Source organism: Macaca mulatta, chromosome 18 (genome assembly GCF_049350105.2).
Source record: "Macaca mulatta isolate MMU2019108-1 chromosome 18, T2T-MMU8v2.0, whole genome shotgun sequence".
NCBI classification, from domain to species: domain Eukaryota; kingdom Metazoa; phylum Chordata; class Mammalia; order Primates; family Cercopithecidae; genus Macaca; species Macaca mulatta.
The window spans coordinates 50,628,219-50,648,998 of NC_133423.1; the positions used below are offsets into that span (position 1 = coordinate 50,628,219).

General features: G+C 39.0%; 1 pseudogene; it reads right to left on the minus strand.

Annotated features, from left to right (window-relative positions):
* Positions 1-18,866: 18,866 nt before the first annotated feature.
* Positions 18,867-19,695, minus strand: LOC100423501 (UPF0235 protein C15orf40-like; annotated as a pseudogene).
* Between the last annotated feature and the right edge of the window lie 1,085 nt (positions 19,696-20,780).

The window sequence follows — 20,780 nt, forward strand, 5'->3', positions numbered from 1 at the left end:
TTTGTTGTATATTTTGTTATTTGCAGCCGAACATGTCCTGCCATCAAAACCAGCTGGTCTAGATTTAATCCCATGAGAGTTCTGATGTATTCTGGTTTGTGCAGCAGCATCTAAAACATTCCCTTGGGATATTGCCATTTTTCGAATACTTTGTGTTTTGATTCAGTTCAAGAATATATTTACTAAATCATAAGATACACTTTTATTGAATTATATCCCATGGGATAGGCCTCAAGATGGGCTCTAGGAACTTAAAGATTAGTGAGATGTGTTTCCCTTCTCAGTTCACAATCTATTGGATGGGGTTTAGGGAGAGACACAGAAACAACTCACTATAATAAAATGTGCTAAGTTTTCATGGAAATATAGATAAGGTACTCTGAGGTAACAAAAAAAGAAGTGGCATGGAAGGAAGATAGTAAGAATGACCTCCCTTCAGAAAGTTTCTCCAGGATATTTTAGGAAGCTTCTTTAATGATGAGAATTGCAGGCACCACGGCAGGATGGAGCCATCATTTGACAGCCACCTTTTTTCTCTCATCTAGAAATAATGCTTCATGCAGAGCACACGGAAGTATTCTCTTTTCAACAAAAAAGAAAAATCTCCTCCAGGAGCTAAGAAGAGCCCTAAATGCAAATTTCTGAGCTACTGGGATCTGGTCCCGTCTCTGACTGTATTAGTCTGTTCTCACACTGCTATAAAGAAATACCAGAGACTGGGTAATTTATAAAGAAAAGAAGTTCAATTGGTTTATGGTTCTGCAGGCTGTACGGGAAGCAAGATGCATCCGCTTGACTTCTAGGGAGGCCTCAGGAAACCTGCCATCATTGCACTAGGGGAAAGGGGAGCAGGCACATCCCATGGCCAGAGCAGAGAGGGTGAGAGGTGCTACACACTTCTAAACAACCCAGTTCTCATGAGAACTCACTGTTGCCATAAGAGTACCAAGGGGAAAATCCACTTCCATGATCCAATTATCTCCCACCAGGCCCTGTCTGCAACACTGGGGCTGAAAATTAGACATGAGATTTGGGCGGGGACACAGACGTAAACCATATCACTGACATTTACTGACTCTTTCACTGTTAGGATCACGTCTGTGCCTCAACTCTTTGATTTCATTTCTAAAAGAAGATCATAAAACCTACTTTTGGGTACAGATGTGAGGCTGGCCTGGAGAGAAGAGGGGATGCCAGAATATGTGCTCCTAGTGATAGAAAGAGGGCAATTTAGTTGTGGGCATGAGCAGTGGGCTCAGGAAAACTAGAGGGGAAGAGAGAAGCCAATCAAAAAAAATATAGAAAAGGCCAACAGATTTTGCTGTGTGCCAGACATTTACCTAATTCCTTTACTTTTATGGTGCTCATTTGTAACAAATTTTATCCTCCTAATAACCTTTTGAGATAGATGCTATTGATATCCTTATATTACTGATGGGTAAACTAGGCCAAGAGATGTTAAATGTTTTACCCTGAGTCATGCAGTAAATATTGTAGCTTAAGCTTATAGGTTCTAGAGCCTGCACTTGGAATACTCTGTACTTCTGAGTCCTGGTTGATTAATACCATGTTGGAGCTGAAATTTTGATTGAGGCAGAAAGTGAATTCCAATTGCAAAGTTAAGGATAGCAGGGAGTAGAGAAAACTATTGCACTGTTGTGGCATTCTTGAGTATCTAGTCCATGTACTGCATACTTAAGGATGCAATGTTTTTCTAGGAAAGACCACATTTTAAAACTGTAACCAATGTGAAGATCAAGACAAAGTAACCACACGGAACTATGGTACACTTAGGCTGATGGAAAAAATTTGGCTATAAGGAGAAAGTAATTATTGTATTATGGGTCTCATACTATATATTTTAATCTTAGGGGTAAAATAAGCAAAATTGTACAGATGAAAGGTGATGGTAACCTGAATTAAGTTTTCAGCAGTGGGAAAAAGAGAAGTGAATGGATTTGAGCTACTGAAGAAGGTGAAGTAACAGGATTTGGCGATTGGATGTAGGAAAGAAAAACGAGCAGGAAAAGACAGAATTGGAGAGCCTACTAGGTTCCTAGTTCAAGTAAGGGGGTAGATGGTCTGACCATTCACAGAGATAAAGAAGAATATAAAAGGGGTAAATGTCTGTGGAAGTAGAATAATGGGTTTGTTTTTGACATGTTGAAATTGAGTTGCCTCTAGGATGTTCAAATGGAGGTGTTCACTATATTGTATGGTGGTTCTGGAGCTCAGGAAAAAGACCAGGCTGGAAATCTTCAGCACATAGGAAATTCTGAAGTCATGGGAATAGATGAACTTACCCAGGAAGACAAAGGTAAAGAAAAACAGAACTCAGATAGACTTTGACATTTAAGGTGTGGGTAAAAGAAAAGTCCCTGAAGAAATCACTAGAGAGGTAGAAGAAAAACCAAATGACTGGAGTTTCCCAGAAGCCAAGGAAAGAGAACACAAATGTTTCAGTGAGGGAGTGGGAACAGTGTCCATAGATGCAGAAGCCACATAATACCTGTGGAGTAAAAGGGTCACTGGATTTACTGGCAGAGATCATCACTGGCCTTTGGGAAAACAGTTTCAGTGGAGCAGCGAGTTAAAGAGGGAATGGAAGGTGAAAGCTGAGAGGAAATGAAGACAGTGATTGTGGACAACAGTTTGAATGTGCTGAGTTGTGAAGTAAGAGAGAGACAAGGACATATCTAGAAAAAACAGATTTAGGAATATTTAATGCTGATTAGAAAAGCCATTAGCAGGGGGACTTTTATTATTTATTTATTTATGACTTCTAATTTAATTTGATTTATTTATTTTAGACACAGGGTCTCACTCTGTCACCCAGGCTGGAGTGCAGTGGTATGATCATGTCTCACAGCAGCCTCAAATTCTCCTCAGCTCAAGCAATCCTCCCACCTCAGCCTCCCGCGTAGCTAGGACTACAGGCATGTGCCACTGTGCCTGACTTTTTAATTAATTAATTAGTTAATTAATTAATTAATTAATTTTTGTAGAAATGGGGTCCCATTATGTTTTCCAGGCTGGTCATGAACTCCCGGCCTCAAGCAATTCTCCTGTCTCAGCCTCCCAAAACACTGAAATTACAGGGATGAGCAACTGTTCCCAGCACAAGTAGAACTTTTAAAGATAAAGAATGGAGGGGGAGTATTCTGAGTAATAAAAAAAGATTATGAAATAAAAACGCTAATAAGTTAAAAATCCAATTGTTTTTATATATGCTTCTGTATCTAGAAACCCAATTGAACTCCTGTCTAGGAGTACTTCTTTTGGTGCCCCAGAGGCACTGATAGAAATGATATATTCATGTGCTTAAGGGAATATAGTTTCTCTCTCTGAAGAGAACCAAAGGACCAACACAGCCCCCAATATACTCATGCTCCTCTCTATGGGAGTGAAAGAGGTTGTTGGAGGACCTTCTAGTATACCCTGTACAGATGAGCCCAGCTAGAGAATAAATCAATAGGAGCAAGGGTGGTTTATTAGCAATGCTGACTAAAACAATAAGCAAAGAAGGGGAACATGTAACACTCTCAAGTTCAATGAGTCTGGTCTGCAAAACCTTCAGCCTGTGGGGTGAAGTGTAAATCATGTTTCTCCGGCAATGAGAAGATACCCTAGTGGCCAATGTATATGAAAATGGCTTGAGGCAAAAACAAACAGAAAGAAAACCACTGTCCCTCGGATAGGACCCAAGTCCTTCAGCACCTGTGGTATATCTGTCCTGAAAGGAAGGATGCTAATCCACCTATACTCATTTTCTCTTATTCATTTATTCATTTCTTAAAGCTAACATTGAATTTGGCCCCATCAGTATGCCAAGCACTGTGCTGGGTTCTGGAGAGTCAAAATTGAACAAAATCCTATCTTTACTTTCATGGGGGTCACAGTTTCCAAAGAAGGTCAGACATACAAACAGACAGTCCCTGTGCCATGTGTTAAGTGATGTCTCTACTAAAGATACAAAGAAGGAACTATGTGTGCCTAATCCTTCCTCGATTCAGGAAAAACTTTGGAGAAAGGACATATGATCTTTCCCTTATTTTAAAACTATATGAAATAAACAAATTTATATAGTCTTGGCGTTTTCATAAAGGCAGTTTCTCCAGATCTTTTAAATGGATCTTTTATCTTGATGAGGAGCTCCTTATCTCATTTATACTTGTTGAACACATTAACATGAATGCGTTTATCAAAGGATCATGGAGTTCGATAGCTGGATGAGACTATAGCAATCATTCTAACCACTCCATTGTTTATTGAAAAGGCTGATTTTTCGAGCTGCTATCAGTCATATAAATAACCCATTATTAAACTACTCTAAAATAGTTATTCTCACCTTTTTTCTAGTGTATGCATTTTTATTTGTGTGGTTACTGAAGCAAAAATGCAATAAAATATTTTTCTACCACTATGTAACATTGACTTAGAAATTTTTTTCCCATGTTATTACAAGGTTTTTGTAATTTTTATTTTAATGGCTGCATGATAGTCTATTATCTTGATTCACCTTAAGTTAGTAAATCATTTCTGTAATTTTGGACATGGCAACCATTTCACTGTATAGATGAAGAAACTGAGTTCTTGTTTTGGGTCTTTGTGAATCCATGCATTATGTTACATCATCACTTTCTTTCTTTTTCTTTCTTTTTCTTTCTTTTTTAAAGACAGTCTCACTGTATTACTCAGGCTGCAGTGCAGTGGCACCATCTTGGCTCACTGCAACCTCTGCCTCCTGGGCTCAAGCGATCCTCCTGTCTCGGCCTCCTGAGTAGCTGGGACTACCAGCATGCCCATCTAATTTTTTTTATTTTTTGCAGAGATGAAGTTTTGCCATATTGGAAGGCTGTTCTCAAACTCCCAAGCTTTAGCAATCCACTTGCCATGGCCTCCCAAAGTGTTGGGATTACAGGTGTGAACCACTGCACCTGTCCTATGTCATCATTTTCTTATGGAAGATGAGAATTTTAACTGATAGAAAATTATTGGCAAAATGTTTTGTGAGATGGGTTTTCTTAATTCTGGTACACCATTTGGTATTTTTAACATACCAGATTATAAGGCAAAACAGATACATGGTGAAAACTGAGGAAGTTGGTCAACAGAGAGGGAACATGGGTGACTCCTTCCTGTGATCCAACAGTCGCTTTTTTTTTCCATGCTAGACAGATTTCATGGAGATCCTGTATTTTTGCACATGCATGTGAATGGACAGCATGAACTTACTTCATGTGTCAAGTATTTTACATCAGTGTTTTGAAGAGCCGAGGCACATGCGTGTGACACTGATATAGATGGAATCTGTTAGAACAGGTTCATCCTTTAGAAGCTGTTTTAGGAGGGCATGATTTAGAGGAAGAGAACACTACCCAGGAGGAAAAGAGGGTCTTGGGAACTTAGGTTTGGAGTTATTTATTGGAGATAGAGGAGACCACATCAGACTCTCAAATGTTACAATGTCAGTGCTGGAAGGGAGATGAAAGACTATTTTCAATTTGCCAAATATCTGTTTAGATAGCAGAAGTTGAACCAAAAGTCAGATCTCATGATGTCAAATTGAATGCACATTGTCTATCATGAAATAACCAATGTCAGAGACAAACTTCCTCATTCAATGACTGAGGACTTTTATATGCAACTTCAATGTCTTTTAAAAAATCTCTGTTTGCCCTATTTTTATTTCCAGATTCTAGAACAATGTATTTGGCTCTGCTCCTTCTCCATATACTGGAGACAGGGAGCAACATATAACTGATGAGTCCCTGTTTAGAGTCTTCAGCTTTGCTTCAGTATGTCTTGAAATATATGTTTTAAAATGTAGACAAGTTAAATACACTAGAAGTAGTCAATTTAGTAGTCATTCAGTAACACCTCTCTAAGCCCTTCTGAAAATGGTGAGTTAGTTGGGTTAGGGTTGAAGGAATATGTGGAATGCAGAAGGGCAAGAAATGGGAAAACATAAGAAAACTTCCCTCCTTTGGGCACTTCCAAAGGGTATGTGCAAGTAAAACAATACAATCATAGAATTTTACTTTTAGGATCACTATTGGAAAGCGTATCATTTAACATTTTCATTTTATAGAATGGAAAATTGAAACTTAGACTTATACAAAAGAGTGTATCAATGGCAATTCAAGAACATGTTTTTTTTTTTTCCCCCCACTTTTAATCTACTGCTTTTGGTTAATCAATGGAATAATTATTGAGCTACTACTGTTACCACAATGTAGGATGAGTATCATTGTAGACAATGAAAGAAATAGGGGATATATTACTAACTTTAAGACTTCGACTATATGGACTTTATAGAAAGAGACATAGTAAAGGCTCAAGAGCTCAGTTGTGACATTAGTAAGTCTTAGAGAGATTCATCAAAGGCCAATTTGGAAGAAGTGGACCTTGTGGAAGTGGGACCTGAGCTAGTTTTAGAGAAGGCATGAGGTTTGAACTGGCAGGTGGTAGTTGATGCTAATACTTATTTCAGGTAATAGATATTAGCATTGCCACAGGAAGAATCTGTGACTGTAGCGAACGTTCACTTTATTCTTTACAATAGTTTTAATACTCTCATTTTAATCCATGTGAATAACTTTGGGCGAGTTATTTAGCCACTCTTGTCCTCTGTTTCTTTAGCAGCAAGGAGGGAATAACAAAGCAAGGCTGCATTACAGGGAAACCGGGAGGCATCGTGAATTTGAAGCATTATAAAGAGTTTTATTCACATAAAGGGGAAGGAGAGTATGCTCCACAAAATTCTACAGCCAGAATTTCAAAGCGTCATTGTTGCCTAATGATGGTTTTCAGCTTTGCCCTCGGTGGATATATAGTTGGAGTTTTGAAACTGAAAAATATCTTTGTTATGTTTTGCCTGGATCAAAGCACACATAAAGCCTGATCGAATGGAAAAAAAGGCGGAAGATACAGGCAAGTGCCGCAGCATGACAACTAGCAGCCCTCAGGTTTCTGCTAATGTCCTAACCGGTTAAAATGTTCTGAAACCTTTGTAAGCAGGGACTGAAAATCCAACAAAATTATCATATATATATGAGATATATAGCTCATATATAAATATATATATATATAGCCTGGATTTTATACATATACATATATGAAGATATATATATATATATGAGAGGATATATATCTATATATATATAATCCAGAATAGGTGCTCACACCCTACAGGACATCATAGTTGATACAGACAGAAAGACCAACATTTTGTGCTTTTTTCTACAGGGTATGAGGCCGTGCCCCAACAGAAGAGATATTTGTTAGAAGAAAAGTGAAACTGCACAAAGTTAGAAAACTATAAGAGAGGTCAAAGATAAGAAAGTCTGTATAAATAAGAACTAGCCTGTGCAACAAAATCCACATTTTTAATTCTTAGGTACACAATGAGCTCCTTAATATGAGGAGGTTTTGTGAACAGATAGAAGCATCTTCCAAGGAACTTATCAATTGTTTGCATATAAATGAGTTTTTAAAAGGGAGCTGGAGAATTCTTTCTCAAAATGAGTCTGATTGGTGTTTCTATGAACACTGGGTGGATGGACATCTTCCTTTTCTCCTAAGCTATAGTTTCTAATGACACCCTCACATACTGAAGCGATGTCTTTTATCATGATTCTGGGTATAAATCAAAGCAGGGGCTGTTACCATTAATGCTACAAATTCCAACCAAACCTGGAAGAGTCATACGGAGAATGAGAATTCCTGATGCATACTTTCAGCATTATTGACATCTTATCTTCTTCTGTGAAGAACTAATTAATGTCCAGTTCTTATCTTTGAATTTTCAAGCCTTCTCTTTACCTTTCTCAACAATTCTCTCAAGAATTTATTTTTTCCTTCTTAGAAGGCAATTCTCTGGAGTCCTGAAGTCTCTTTGCTACGTATGGGAAATGTGTAATAAGACAGATGGAAAAGTAGAAAATTCAGTTTAAAAAAGATACATGGCTTTTCAGCTTCAAAATTAAAAACAAAAACAAAAACAACACCTAATTTGATTGGCTATTTTTTTCTCACTGGAATGATTATTTATACAATAAAACTTGACTGCCTTGTAGGATTCTGAATGTAAGAAATTATTTCTTCAGTTTTCATTTCACATCTCCTGTTTCCTTGTCCCAATATTTAACATAAAGTCTTGTGATCAGAAAACGCCCAATACATGTAGGTTGACTGAATGATTATTTATTTAGCAAATTGGTTTATCAACATGCCGGAGACATTTTCTTGACGTTTCGGAATAGTTGGGGGTTTCCAATGGACACATGGGGAGGCTTTCAGGGACTGTGGTGTAGCCGTCTTCATCTTCCTTACATTGCCTAACCTCATACTCTTTACATGCTTCCTAAAGGAAGGTGCTCCACTTCTGTTTATTGAATAAAAAACAGTTTCTGTGGTTGAGCAATAGCTCTTCCATAAAAATCTGTTATGAGAACTTGTACCACCAGATTGAATTAACAAAATTCTTGCTAGATGATCTGGCCTTTCACTATTGAGTATCTAATATAATAATGAAAGGTTATTTCCTTCAGGGTGTATTATCTCTCTAGCGAGATGCTCATTGTAACACAAAAGACAAGCTCCTTAGAGCTAAAAAGTTCTCCCTTATGTGGATGGAGGAAAAAAATGAAAACCACTTACCTGGTCAACATTATTTCATAGGGTGCTGAGGAATAAATCAGGCCTGGCATGACCTTCATTGAAATCTCCGATTTATTTACAGAGGTTTGTGCTGATCACTTTATCTACCGGAGGCCCCATTTCCCCTTGGTGACTCATAAGTAATGTGGTCCACGCAAACCCTTGTAAATAGAGCTAATATTTCAAGGGAGGTCATGCTATATACTCTTCCCCTGAGAATAGATGATGGCTGACTGCCGGACTGATATGAAATTTATCTTCGTGAGGGAGAAGAAGGATTGTGTGGCCTAGAGGGCAATATACAGGGCTTGTGAATCCTAAGAGGGGCCAAGGTACATCAGAATCCAAGTGTGTTTGTGTTATGTGTTTCTGCTTATAGGCAACGATTAACAAAAGAAAACAAAACAAAATAACTCACTCAGGTCAAGTCTTAAATAGTTTACAAAGTCATCATTGATTTTTCTCAATTTAGTTGTGTATTCGTTATTTCCTTTGAACACTAAATCTCCTGGTCTCAGAAGAAGAATTTGTACTCCCTAGTAAATAGATCTTTAACCAAGATCATCTTAATCAGTTCTACCTATTCTTTTCCCTCTGCCAACTTTTAGTTTCTCCCACATTCTTGTTTCTCCTTGCCTTATAATATACTTTCTTGGGATCTCTTGCACTTAAGTGGTTCCTCTTCCCCAATTCCACCTTGACCTTTTGATTAGCAGCCCTTCTCATTCACTACCTAGGCTTCTCCAACAGTCACCCACCTATATGTTCTCAGGGCGAATGTAAAGGCTTTCAGAAAATAAAACCTGTGTCTCTTTGCAAAGTGTATAAAATACAAAATTCTGTGCTTTAGGATTTCTGATCTCTGCTTTATAATGTGACAGTATTAAACTTTATAAATGCTATTAAGATATCTAGAAAGAAGCTAGGTAAGAGTATTAGCATTAATTAAGACATACATATCAAGCACATTTTGTGTGGCCTCAGAATGTCACTGCTTACTTCATGAGATAATAGTTTTGCTCTTGCCAGGCATGGTGGCTCCTGCCTATAATCCCAGCATTTTGGGAGGCCGAGGTAGGAGGATTGCTTGTGCCCAAGAGTTTGAGACCAGCCTGGGTAACATGGTGAGACCTCATCTCTACAAAAAAGTTAAAAAATCAGTTGGGCATGGTGGCATGTGCCTGTGGTCCCAGCTACTAGGGAGGCTGAGGTGGGAGGATTTGTTTGAGCCCAGGAGGTTGAGGCTGCAGTGAGCCATGATTGCACCACTGCACTCTAGGCTGGGTGACAGAGCAAGAAAAGAAAAAAATAAATAAAGAAAAGAAAAAAAAATCTTGCCCTCAAGTAGTTTACAATACATTTGAGGAAATGAGACTAATATTCTGGGGGCGGGGGGGAAACACTTGAAGAACACAAATCTATATGAAATTAGCTGTGTGATCCAGACTTCAGTGACATTCTACTATGTATGTGATTATGCCACTCTCTTTAAGTTGTCTTGGGGAAAATTTTGGTTTTCTTTACATGATCCACAAGAGCTTCCTATCCTGGCCCCAGCTCATCCAACCATATCTCCTTCATGCCCCAGAAACTGTATGTTCCAGCTTTACTAGACACAAACAAACAACTGTTATGTTTATTTTGGCATGAGGTAGCTAAAGATAAATAACCTGTGTAAGATGATAAAGCATATTAGTTACACTCATTTGACATGTAAAGTACTTTCCAAACGTATCTCCTTATTATCTTTATCTCTCAGCTTGGAATGACTTCTACCACCACCTCCAACTGGTAAATATCAGTATCTTAAATCCTCCCAGAGCTAAATGAGTTACACTTGCCCTGTGCTCACATAGCCCTTGCTCCTGCTTGATGGCATTTTAAGTCATCTCTTTGTCTCACTGCCCCACTAGACCATGAGCTTTTTGAGGGCAAATACTGCATTTTATTCACTGTGGAATCCCTAGTGCCCAGCTCCAGAATGTTTGATGGGTGTCTCATGAGTGAATTAGTTCTTAGAAACTGGCAGCGTGACCTTCTACATGATTAGAGAATGCAGCCACATCCTAAGACCTGAGAGCCACAATTAGAACCCTCGCACCAAAATATTCCCCCTGCCATTCTGTTGCTGTAGCAAGAGAGCTCATGCTGGGAACTTATGCTCCCTGGGGCTAAGATTACCGTGGTCTTGAGGCTGTGACCTGGGGCTAGTTACGCTTACCTTTATTATAAGACTTTGCATTATCATCTGTATCATCATCTTCAGCCAGAGCAGAAACAAGGCACATCTACTGGATGTCCCTGGGATCCTGTGCCAGGAATTGTGGGTACAGAGGGTCGTGAAACCAGTCTCTGCCCTGGAGAATCAAGTTTAGTAATAGAAAATAGATGTGATATAATAGAATAGAGCTTTTCATAGATTACTGCTATCTCAAGAACACTTTAGAAAAGAAGGGTACTTTGGACAAATAAGGTGCTGCATCCACTTTCTGGAGGTTTATGATGTATAATAACCTGATAGAAGCTTTTTGAAGTTTTGTGATAAAGACACCTTTTTAACTTTTTCACTGAGATAGAATTACATACAGAAGAATATAGAGTGTGGTGAGTTTGACCAATGGATATGCTCTTGTAGCCAAAACCCCAAATGACATATAGAATATTTCTATCACTCTCTAAAATTTTCTCATAATCCTTGCCAGTCAATCCTCTTCCCCCTCACTTCCCTTCTCATAGGCAGTCACAAATCTGATTTCTATCCCCATAAATAGTTTTGCCCATTCCTCACACTTACTAGGCAACCCTTTTTTTTTCAATAAAAAGTAATATTTGTTTTATTATGGAATATGGTTTGAAAAATGCTGGGTTATCACTTTATAAGTTTCAATGAATTTTCATATTAATTACCTGATTTAATTCAAAATAATAAAATAAGAAAGCTTTAAGTGCCAAATAAGTGAATTATACAGTGGTTGCCATAGGAATTTAGATGCAAACATGCCACACAGGGTTAGTTTGAATTGGAAAAGCTTCCTAGTGGTTGCCAACCAAACATCAACTTGACCTTTGGGGTGGGTAGTACATAGTCAAGTGGGAAGAAAAGGAGAGGGAGTTCCAATATGTAGGAAAGGGGTGAGCTAAGATTTAATGGTAGTGATATGTATTGTGTATGAGAAGAGCAATATTGAGAATGAAAGCAGGGAGAATGAAGCTACATTTCAGACCCCACAGGTCCTGCTCCCCAGTCTTGAGTGCACCACAGTATGCCTGGAGAGGCACTGCTTTCCTGACCTCTGGTGAGATATTTTTCCTGCACAGTCTGGGAAGTTGTGTTTCTTAACACTACTGAGGTTATATCAACTCCTTGTAGGAACTGAGCTCACCTCGTGTTTGAATTCGATTTTACTTCTTACACCTGGGAATAGTACATAGCTATCAACAAAGCTTTTTAAATATTCATTTTTCTTTCAGTAAATTTTATTGGAAAGCAGACTTCCTTACAATCTTGTGCTTACATTTTTTTACACGGGAAGTGATTTGCAAGGATTTCTTATGTCTTGGAACTCAAAGGAAGTTCAGATCTTATTAGGGTGGTTTCTTTTCAGACCATTTTCTTTCTTCTCTGGTCATAGGGCTGTCCTCCCTGGGGTGTACTTATCTCATCTTCCAGCTCTGGTCTGTCCGTTGCTCAGATTTCTTTAGTCGTTCAGAGGAGAATGGTGTTAGGGATAAAGGACTATGAACTGAGAAAATGCACATCCTCACTGATGACCAATAGGTAGATTTCTTGGCTGAATGCCCCCTACTTCCCAGAGAATTTCTCCCTAAAGAGGTAGGTAGGATTTTTGGTAATTAATTCATCCAATGGGATCAACATCAGTTATGCTGAATCACCAACTCTGCCAATTTTTGGATATGATTTGAGGCATTGGGCCTACTTATAACTGCATTCCATTTTAAAAATTAGTGGTAAAAAATTCACAGGAGTACAAACACAGAGACACACCACACAGAGATATAATGCATTGTGTAAGCAGCATGAAAGAGGTGCTGTCTTAAAATGAATAGCAAGCAAGAAAGAAACAAATACTATGTAGGATTAGTTATTGATGAACCAAAAACCAGTGCAGGCATCTTTGACAACTTTTTGCCTTTCTTCCTTTTACACTCCACTCATCTTAACCTTTGTGTCCTCTTTTTACTTCTGCAAATTTTCTGTACCTATATTACCTTCTTATGTCACAGGGAGCAGCAGAAAGGAGACTGACACCCCATCCTTTATTCATCTAATACTAGACATTAGAAATATACAAAATCATAAAATAGTAGAAACCATCCAAATTATGTTTCTCTTCAACCTAATTTCACAGACAAGAGAACAGGCATACAAAAGTAATTGCCTTTTCAAGCCACATGTAGAACAATGAAACTGGATCCCTATCTCTCACCTTACACAAAAATCAACTCAAGATGGATCAAAGACTTAACTCTAAGACCTGAAACCATAAAAATTCTAGAAAATAACATTGGAAAAACCTTTCTGATCATTGGCTTAGGCAAAGAATTCATGACTAAGACCCCAAAAGCAAATGCAACAAAAACGGCAATAAATATATGAGGGCAAATTAAACTAGAAAGCTTCTGCACAGCAAAATAAATAATCAGCAGAGTAAACAGACAACCCACAGAGTGGGAGAAAATATTCACAAACTATGCATTTGACAAAGGACTAGTATCCAGAATTTACAAGGAACTCAAACAGATCAGCAAAACAAACAAACAAACAAAACAAAATAATACCATCAAAAACTGGGCAAAAACATGAATAGGCATGTTTCAAAAGAAGACGTACAAACAGCAACAAGTACATGAGAAAATGCTCAACACTACTAGTCATCAGGGAAATGCAAATTAAACCACAATGAAATACCACCTTACTCCTGCAAGAATGACCATAATTAAAAAGTCAGAAGACAACAGATGTTGGCTTGGATGTGCTGAAAAGAGAACACTTTTACACTGCTGGTGGGAATGTAAATTAGTACAACCACTATGGAAAACAGTATGGACATTCCTTAAAGAACTAAAAGTGGAACTATCATTTGATCCAGCAATCCCACTACTGGGTATTTAAGAAGTCATTATGAAAAAGACACATGCACATTGCAATTGCAAAGATATGGAACCAACCTAAGTACCCACTGATCAATGAATGGATAAAGAAAATGTGGTATATAGATGCCATGGAATACTACTCAGCCATAAAAAGGAACAAAATAATGTCTTTTGCAGCAACTTAGATGGAGCTGGAAGCCATTATTCTAAGTGAAGTAACTCAGGAGTGGAAAACCAAATATCTATGTTCTCACTTATGAGTGGGAACTAAGCTATGAGGATGCAAAGGCATAAAAGTGGTGTTATGGACTTTAGGGACTCAGCAGGTAAAGCTTGGGAGGGGTTGAGGGAAAAAAGACTACCTATTGGGTACAGCGTACATTACTCAGGTGACAGGTGCAATAAAATCTCAGAAATCACCACTAAGGAATTTATTCAAGTAACTGAAAACCACTGGTATCCCAAAACTATTGCAATTTTTTTGAAAAAGTATTATCTTTTCAAGTTCACAGTGAATTAGCTGTAGGACTAGGAATAACACTCTACTTCCTGGCTTCCTCTTGATATCCCTTTGCTTTGCAGCTTGGTGATGCACGAAATGGAGAGGAGCAAGCTGTGTGCATGCTTTTCTACCTTGGGGGAGCTATTGTTCCCTCGCATTAGAACTCCATCCCCATTTCCTCTAACCAGCAGACTCCTCCTCATCCCCTATGTCTGAGGAAAAACATGACTTCTTCATGGAAAGCCTTCTCTCAGTTCCAGTCTGCCACCACAATCTTCAATAGGAGCTTCTTTTTCTTCCCACACATTATCCTTCTAATTACCTGTTAACTGTTTGTCCTGTCCTGACTGTGAGCTGGTACAGTGCCAGATGCACAGGTTATGCTCAATGAATATTTGTTGGTTGAATGAATAAATATGGATTGAGCCCTTAGGATTGTATATTTCAGATATATTCACAAAGACACAGTACATTTAGCATATAGGTGTATTTTTTTAACATATAGTTTTGTCGTGTTGTAGGCAACTCCAGCTCCTAAAGGAAAAATCATATTTAGTGGAGTATGTTGCTAATTCACATAAAAGGCTGAGAACCAGGCTTGGAAGAGGGTAGAAATGGAGCCAGTTCTAGAGGAGCAAGATGTGTAATGATTGCAACAGTCTTACGTCAGAGAAAGCTTGGTCAAAGGCCGTGTCAATAATCAGTAAATTACTACTATTTGAAGGTTCTCTACCACCATAGAACAAATTTTGTGTGTTAGGTCAGAACCCAATTAGCATTGGTTGAGTCTGCTCCTTGGCCAATGAAGAAAGAGCAAATTCCTCAAAAGAAAATCCTATTAGGAAAGAGGAATGAATGGTGAGTGACTGAGATGGAAAGCACGATAAGGCACATGTCTGTTCCGTAATATATATAATGATGAACTGCTTCGAATCCTTTTATGTTTTCATCCTCTGGGGTAGGTGCCTTCCAGAACTTTGGGTACTTCTCATACAGGGGTGCCATATTCAGCTGAGATACCAGTCTTCTCCATGTGCCTGCGAGTTCCCACTGCCTGGCGTAGAGTTAGTATATGATAAACGTGTGTTGAATAAATGAACGAGTGAATAATAAATGGGAGAAGTAGCAATCAACAGAGACACTATCAGAGAGGATGGCAGAAGCAGAGATGCCATAAGATAGATATGGACAATAATAAGCATTCTACTTCAAATTTATATTCAGTTTTCAAGTATTTCTTACAACAACCTTGTAAATAGACAAGAGAGTTAAGTTCTGTATTTTACTGATGAAGAAATTAGACTTAGTGAGAGTAAATTATTCTGTGTCACTAAACTAATTATTTGCAAAGCTGGCATCAGAATATAGGTCACCCATCTCCAGTCTAGTGCTGGATATAATAGTTGAGTAATTTTTTTTCAAATGTTTGGTTATGGATGATAAGTCGGAGATGAGTATAGTGTTTTGTAAGGGAAAAAATAATGTCTGAGGAAATTTGAAAATAAGGACTTGTATTAAAAATGAAGCTAATAAGAAGTACCATGTTTATCTGCGTATAGGGTGTGAGAGTGGACAGGGTATTTGCCTGTGTATGTGTGTTTAAAGTGGAACATTTAGATAGAGATTCTCCTAGAAATAGAATTCTGAGCCAGAGAATAAAGAAAAAAGAATATCATGGAGTCTTTTAAAAGGTCCATTTCTCATTGTTACTATCCCCGGTATCTCTCTGAGCATTAAGTGTTGTTTTTAAATTATTATGTTTAAGGAAGTATTATTGAAATGGGGGTCCTTTTGTTGTTTATATTATATAAATCTCCCTAGCAACAAGAACAAAACAACAACAACAAATTCTGGAGAAATAATTTATAGAAAGAGAGAAATTATTAAACATAAATTCAAGATATTTTAGATTGAGTAGTCATGTGGTACCCAATTATTGCTATGGGATGAAAAGCCCCTTAAAGAATACTTGTGAATACCCTGAATATGGATACAAAGCCTCTGGTGAATTACTAATAAGCCCACAGCACAGTTCAAGATCCTACGACTCTTTTGGGTCAGGGACAATATGGATTGTTACCTAGCAGTCCATCCAGGTGGGCCACCTCACCTCCTTTTGTTGTTTAGACAGCATTTGCTACTGTGGAAGGATAATGATGCGCAGAGCCATCTCAACTCCCAGTTTTGGCAGGCAAAGCAGAAAGTATTCTAGTTTGGCAGTTTATTTTCAAGCCAACTTATTCTCCACTTGTCATCTTTAAACATTATTTAAAAATTCATATTCAGGTTCCCAGGAAGGATTAATCTAAGACAGAGAAGGAAATAGGGTGTTTGAGTAACTGACACATTTTGCTCATCCCTAATCTCCATCTGCAACTCCAACACACATGTTCACTTTGGTGAATGAACTAATGTATGTCAGAGAGAAAGGAGAAATGCTAGAAAGAGGTGAGAGCAATGACTGTGGTTGGTCCTAATTCTCGCTTTGTTAAAGACTGAAGTGAGCAGATTCTCAGTAAAGGTGTTCCTGAAAGCAAACAGGTCCAGAAAAAGGCAAGAAATAAAGAAAGCCAGAGGCAAACAGAGACCTCAGCAAGAGAAGGACATGACCCGCAGACGTGAGCCCCTGATGGAAAACAAACCCCAAAGAAAGCTTGATACGGAACAGCAAAGAAAATGATCAAACTCCAGTGCCATTGGAACTTCGAGAAACTCACCTCCCAAAGACTGTGCTGTTGGCGAGGGCAGGGGGACAGTGGATAGAAGGAGAGAGAATATATGTCAGGACTTACTGTTGGCAGTATTATGATAATGAGAACGACAGTTCTATTCAGAACTTCAGCTTAAGAAAAAGTGTTCCACAATTTTGGCAGTTTGGAGGTTTGGCAATTGGTATAAAAAAGAAAAAAAAAATCAACATTTAAAACTGGTGAGTTTTACCTTCTTCCTCCATTTCTCTGAGCTCCAGTTTTTCCGAGGCAGCAAAGTCACCTATTCCCTGAAATGCTTGATAGTCTAAATAGAAAAGTATTCCCAAGATATTTCTGAGACGTATGTTTTACCTTTTTACAGAGAGCAAAAATTAGCATTCAGATTCCTTGTTACAAGTCCCATTTTGATCTTTTTTTAATTGCCAGTGAAAAAGTAATGAAGAGCAATTCTGATTTAGCCACAAAAATCTTACAAATGATAAAAAAGACCAAGCTGACAGGTGCACTGAAAATGGTCATATTTTTTCCTCTCGTTTTGAGTTGAACTATAGCTAATAATGATACTGACTCATTCTTTGAACTTCTCGTGGTGTCTTTCATGTGAAGAGTTCAAAGCCTTTTATGAATAATAAATAATTAGGTCTTGCAAAAGTCCTTAAAGTAGGAGTGTGAGAATGACATTGTACCCATTTCGCAGTTGAATGATGGAGCTCTGGGCCGAGAGCTGGCCATGGAAACATAATCTTTTCTGTGGTCTCTGCCCTTGGCTTATAGATCTCACTTTGGGGGTCTCTCAAACTCCTACACACTTCTAGAAGAAGTCAGCCTCCGTATTTTCACTTCTATCTCGTGCTAAACTCACTGATTTAAGCAACCTTCATTGTTCTTCCATTTTCTATATCCGTCTATCACTCATTTTTGCTTGCTTCTAGGCTCATGTCATCATTGTCTCTGCGGCTTTGTGAGAATTGCTACATCTCTGGTGTACCCTGCACCAGTAGACAAAGTAGAATAGGGCTTCTATTCCCTTTTAAAAAACAGTTAAGGAAGAAGTGTTTATTGGTTCCCTAGTATGCCTGCAGCAGCAGCCTGAGCACAGCAAGAGCTTCCGAAAGAGCAAAACACACAGATCCTTCCTTGGAAAAGCTGTAGCGAGGTGAGGAGACTGACAGGACACACAGGGTATAGCAAAGAACAACACCAAATCCTGTATCAAATACTTCATCCTGTGTCACCAAACCCTAGGAATTCAAGAATTCAGAAGAAAGGGCTGAGGAGTCAGACACTTCCAGGAGGTTGGGTTTGGTTGAGATCTTGAAGATTGGGTGAGGATAGGATTTACGAGACAGTGGTGTTCCAGGTCCAGGGCGAAAGGCACCCTGGGGAGGAGGCATCTAGCGTGTTAGGGGATAATAAGACATAAAGTTAGAGAACCTCTCTCCAGAGCATGCATCACAGGCCCTTGCACGTATTAGAACTGAAGGAAATGGCGTGTGTGATTGACATGTACAGGGAGTACAGGGCACAGAGCTTAGCACGGTTTCTTTACAGCGATGGGAAACTCAACCTAGAAACATGTGAAGATGAGATTTTTCTTCCTGTCAAGTAAATTCATGATAGCTTTCATTTAATGAAATTCTTTTTTTCTCATATAATTCACATTTAATTACAAGTCATGATTATTCATTACTTTTTTATAAAATGGTCAATATAGTCTTTAAAAGATGTAAAAAATTATTTTCTTTCATTTACATAAGCATTTTAAAATATAAGGTAACACTACAGAACAGTGTAACAGGTTTTCTGTTACTTGTAAACAGGATTAGAAGGCAATCCCCAGAATTCCAGAACTGTCGTGGAGATATGGTAATTTTAATTTACAAGCTGGATAAACTGCATTCAACAAGGAGTCAAGGGTGTTGGGTTTGAGTCGCCATCTTGCATGTTATGATCTTGAACAAGTCTGTCAACTCCTGGATATCAGAAGCCCCACCAGAGAATGAAAGGTGTTAAATCAGGTCACTTTGAATATTCTTTCCAGCTCTGTTATTCTATAATGCCATGAAATCAGAGTAACAGGTTCCAGGCTGTTTAGGGTCAGGGATTTTAGAACCTATGTTCAACATATATTATTTTTCAAATGTCTACTTTTTGGAGTCATATATATATTTGAATGTGCATGTAATGACCTCTTCATCATTAGCAATAGAAGTTTCTCAAGGATGTATTTTCCATTTCTTGCTTTGTTTTCAGCTTTCTTTGTAAATTTCCTCAAGATTCCTTCTAGATTTGTGGAGGCCAAAAGCTTCACTACCTTTTCATGCGATGTACCACCCTTATCCAAAACCACATCACTCTTCCTGAGTTCTAAAACCTTGGACAGATACGCTGTAAAGCTCAGCATCATCCTCCCTCTCCAATGGAGGCGCTGGCGATAGCCACATGTACCGCCTCTGCTGTCAAATCTGTTGCAGTATTTTGTTTGGAGCCAGGTTTGGCATGGATGGCTATGGTGACACAACCTTCAGAAACAACTGCCACAGGACCTAAGGGAGGAAGTGGTCTCTCTGGTTCTTGGATCTGGCTTTTACCCTTCGTCATCGCGCCAGCTTTCCTCTGCATCTTGGTGCCAAGAGGGAGCCGAGTGGAGCCCCGAGTACTCAATGCTGCGCTGAGCTGCCTCAGCCCGCTGCCAAGCCCCGGCATCCCTGCCTGGGGAGGCCTTAATGAAATTCGTTATTCTCACTTTATTTTAACTTCACTCTTCTGCGGGGGGTCTTGAAGTATGTTCCACATTTCTGGAGGCAGGGGCTCTGCTATATGTCAGTATCCAGAGCGTAGAGCAGTCTAGGGGAGGGTGCGTGTCTAAAGGAGTATCAGGAGCAAGGGAATGTTCCCTGTCCGGGGCTCTGCTCAGTGCTGGCTTCTGGGAGGAGTTGAGCTTGGTTATGGGTTGACAGAGAGCAAGAAGAGGTCTTGAGAGGAAAGGAATGAGGACACGCAATGTGGTAACAGGAGGTAGTTGTGGGAAGGAAGATTAACAGAACCACCTTGACATCATGGTGAATGTGAGAACAGCAATCAATGAACCGGAAGACATCCGGGGACGGCTGAGGACCCAGCTAGAGTGTTTAAAGCAGACAGAATCTGCGGGGGGAAGGGGAAGGCCAGTCAGCAATATCCTCATAAGTTACACTAACCGGCACTTTGCCGTTCTCAGAATCTTTTTCTATCTACGTTAATTCATTTGATCCTTATGACATCCTTGGGTTTTATTACCCCATTTTACAAAAGAGAAATGTGAAAAATGGAAAGTTTAGGGTTTTCCCAAAGATAATATTGTTATCTAATGACGATTTAAGTCTAGAATCTGAGACTTATGTCTCTTCATTCAAGGCCTTTCTCGCTAGCATCAAGTAGCTTGGGGCAGGGGGAAGATGCTGGACCAGCTGGGAGGAGATGGCATTTCTCTTCCTGACTCTGGGAACGAAGCAGCCGTCAAGAAACCACTAGGTGTAGCTTGTCGTCTAGGCTCTGTCGGCTAGTGTCTCTGGCTGAGCTAGGATTTTAACATTTCCCTGTTAGACAGGAAACTTAGTGCAGGGCCATGCACACAGTAGGTGTTCCATAAATATTTGTTGATGCTGTGGATGCAGTACAACTGGCTCACAGCAGGCCCATCACACCTAATCGCTTCAGAAAGGACTGGGAGGAGATGGAAAATAAAAATCTCATCAATAATAGAATATGTTGTTTTTCCTTCTCTGCCCAGGGAGACTTTGGTTTCTCCG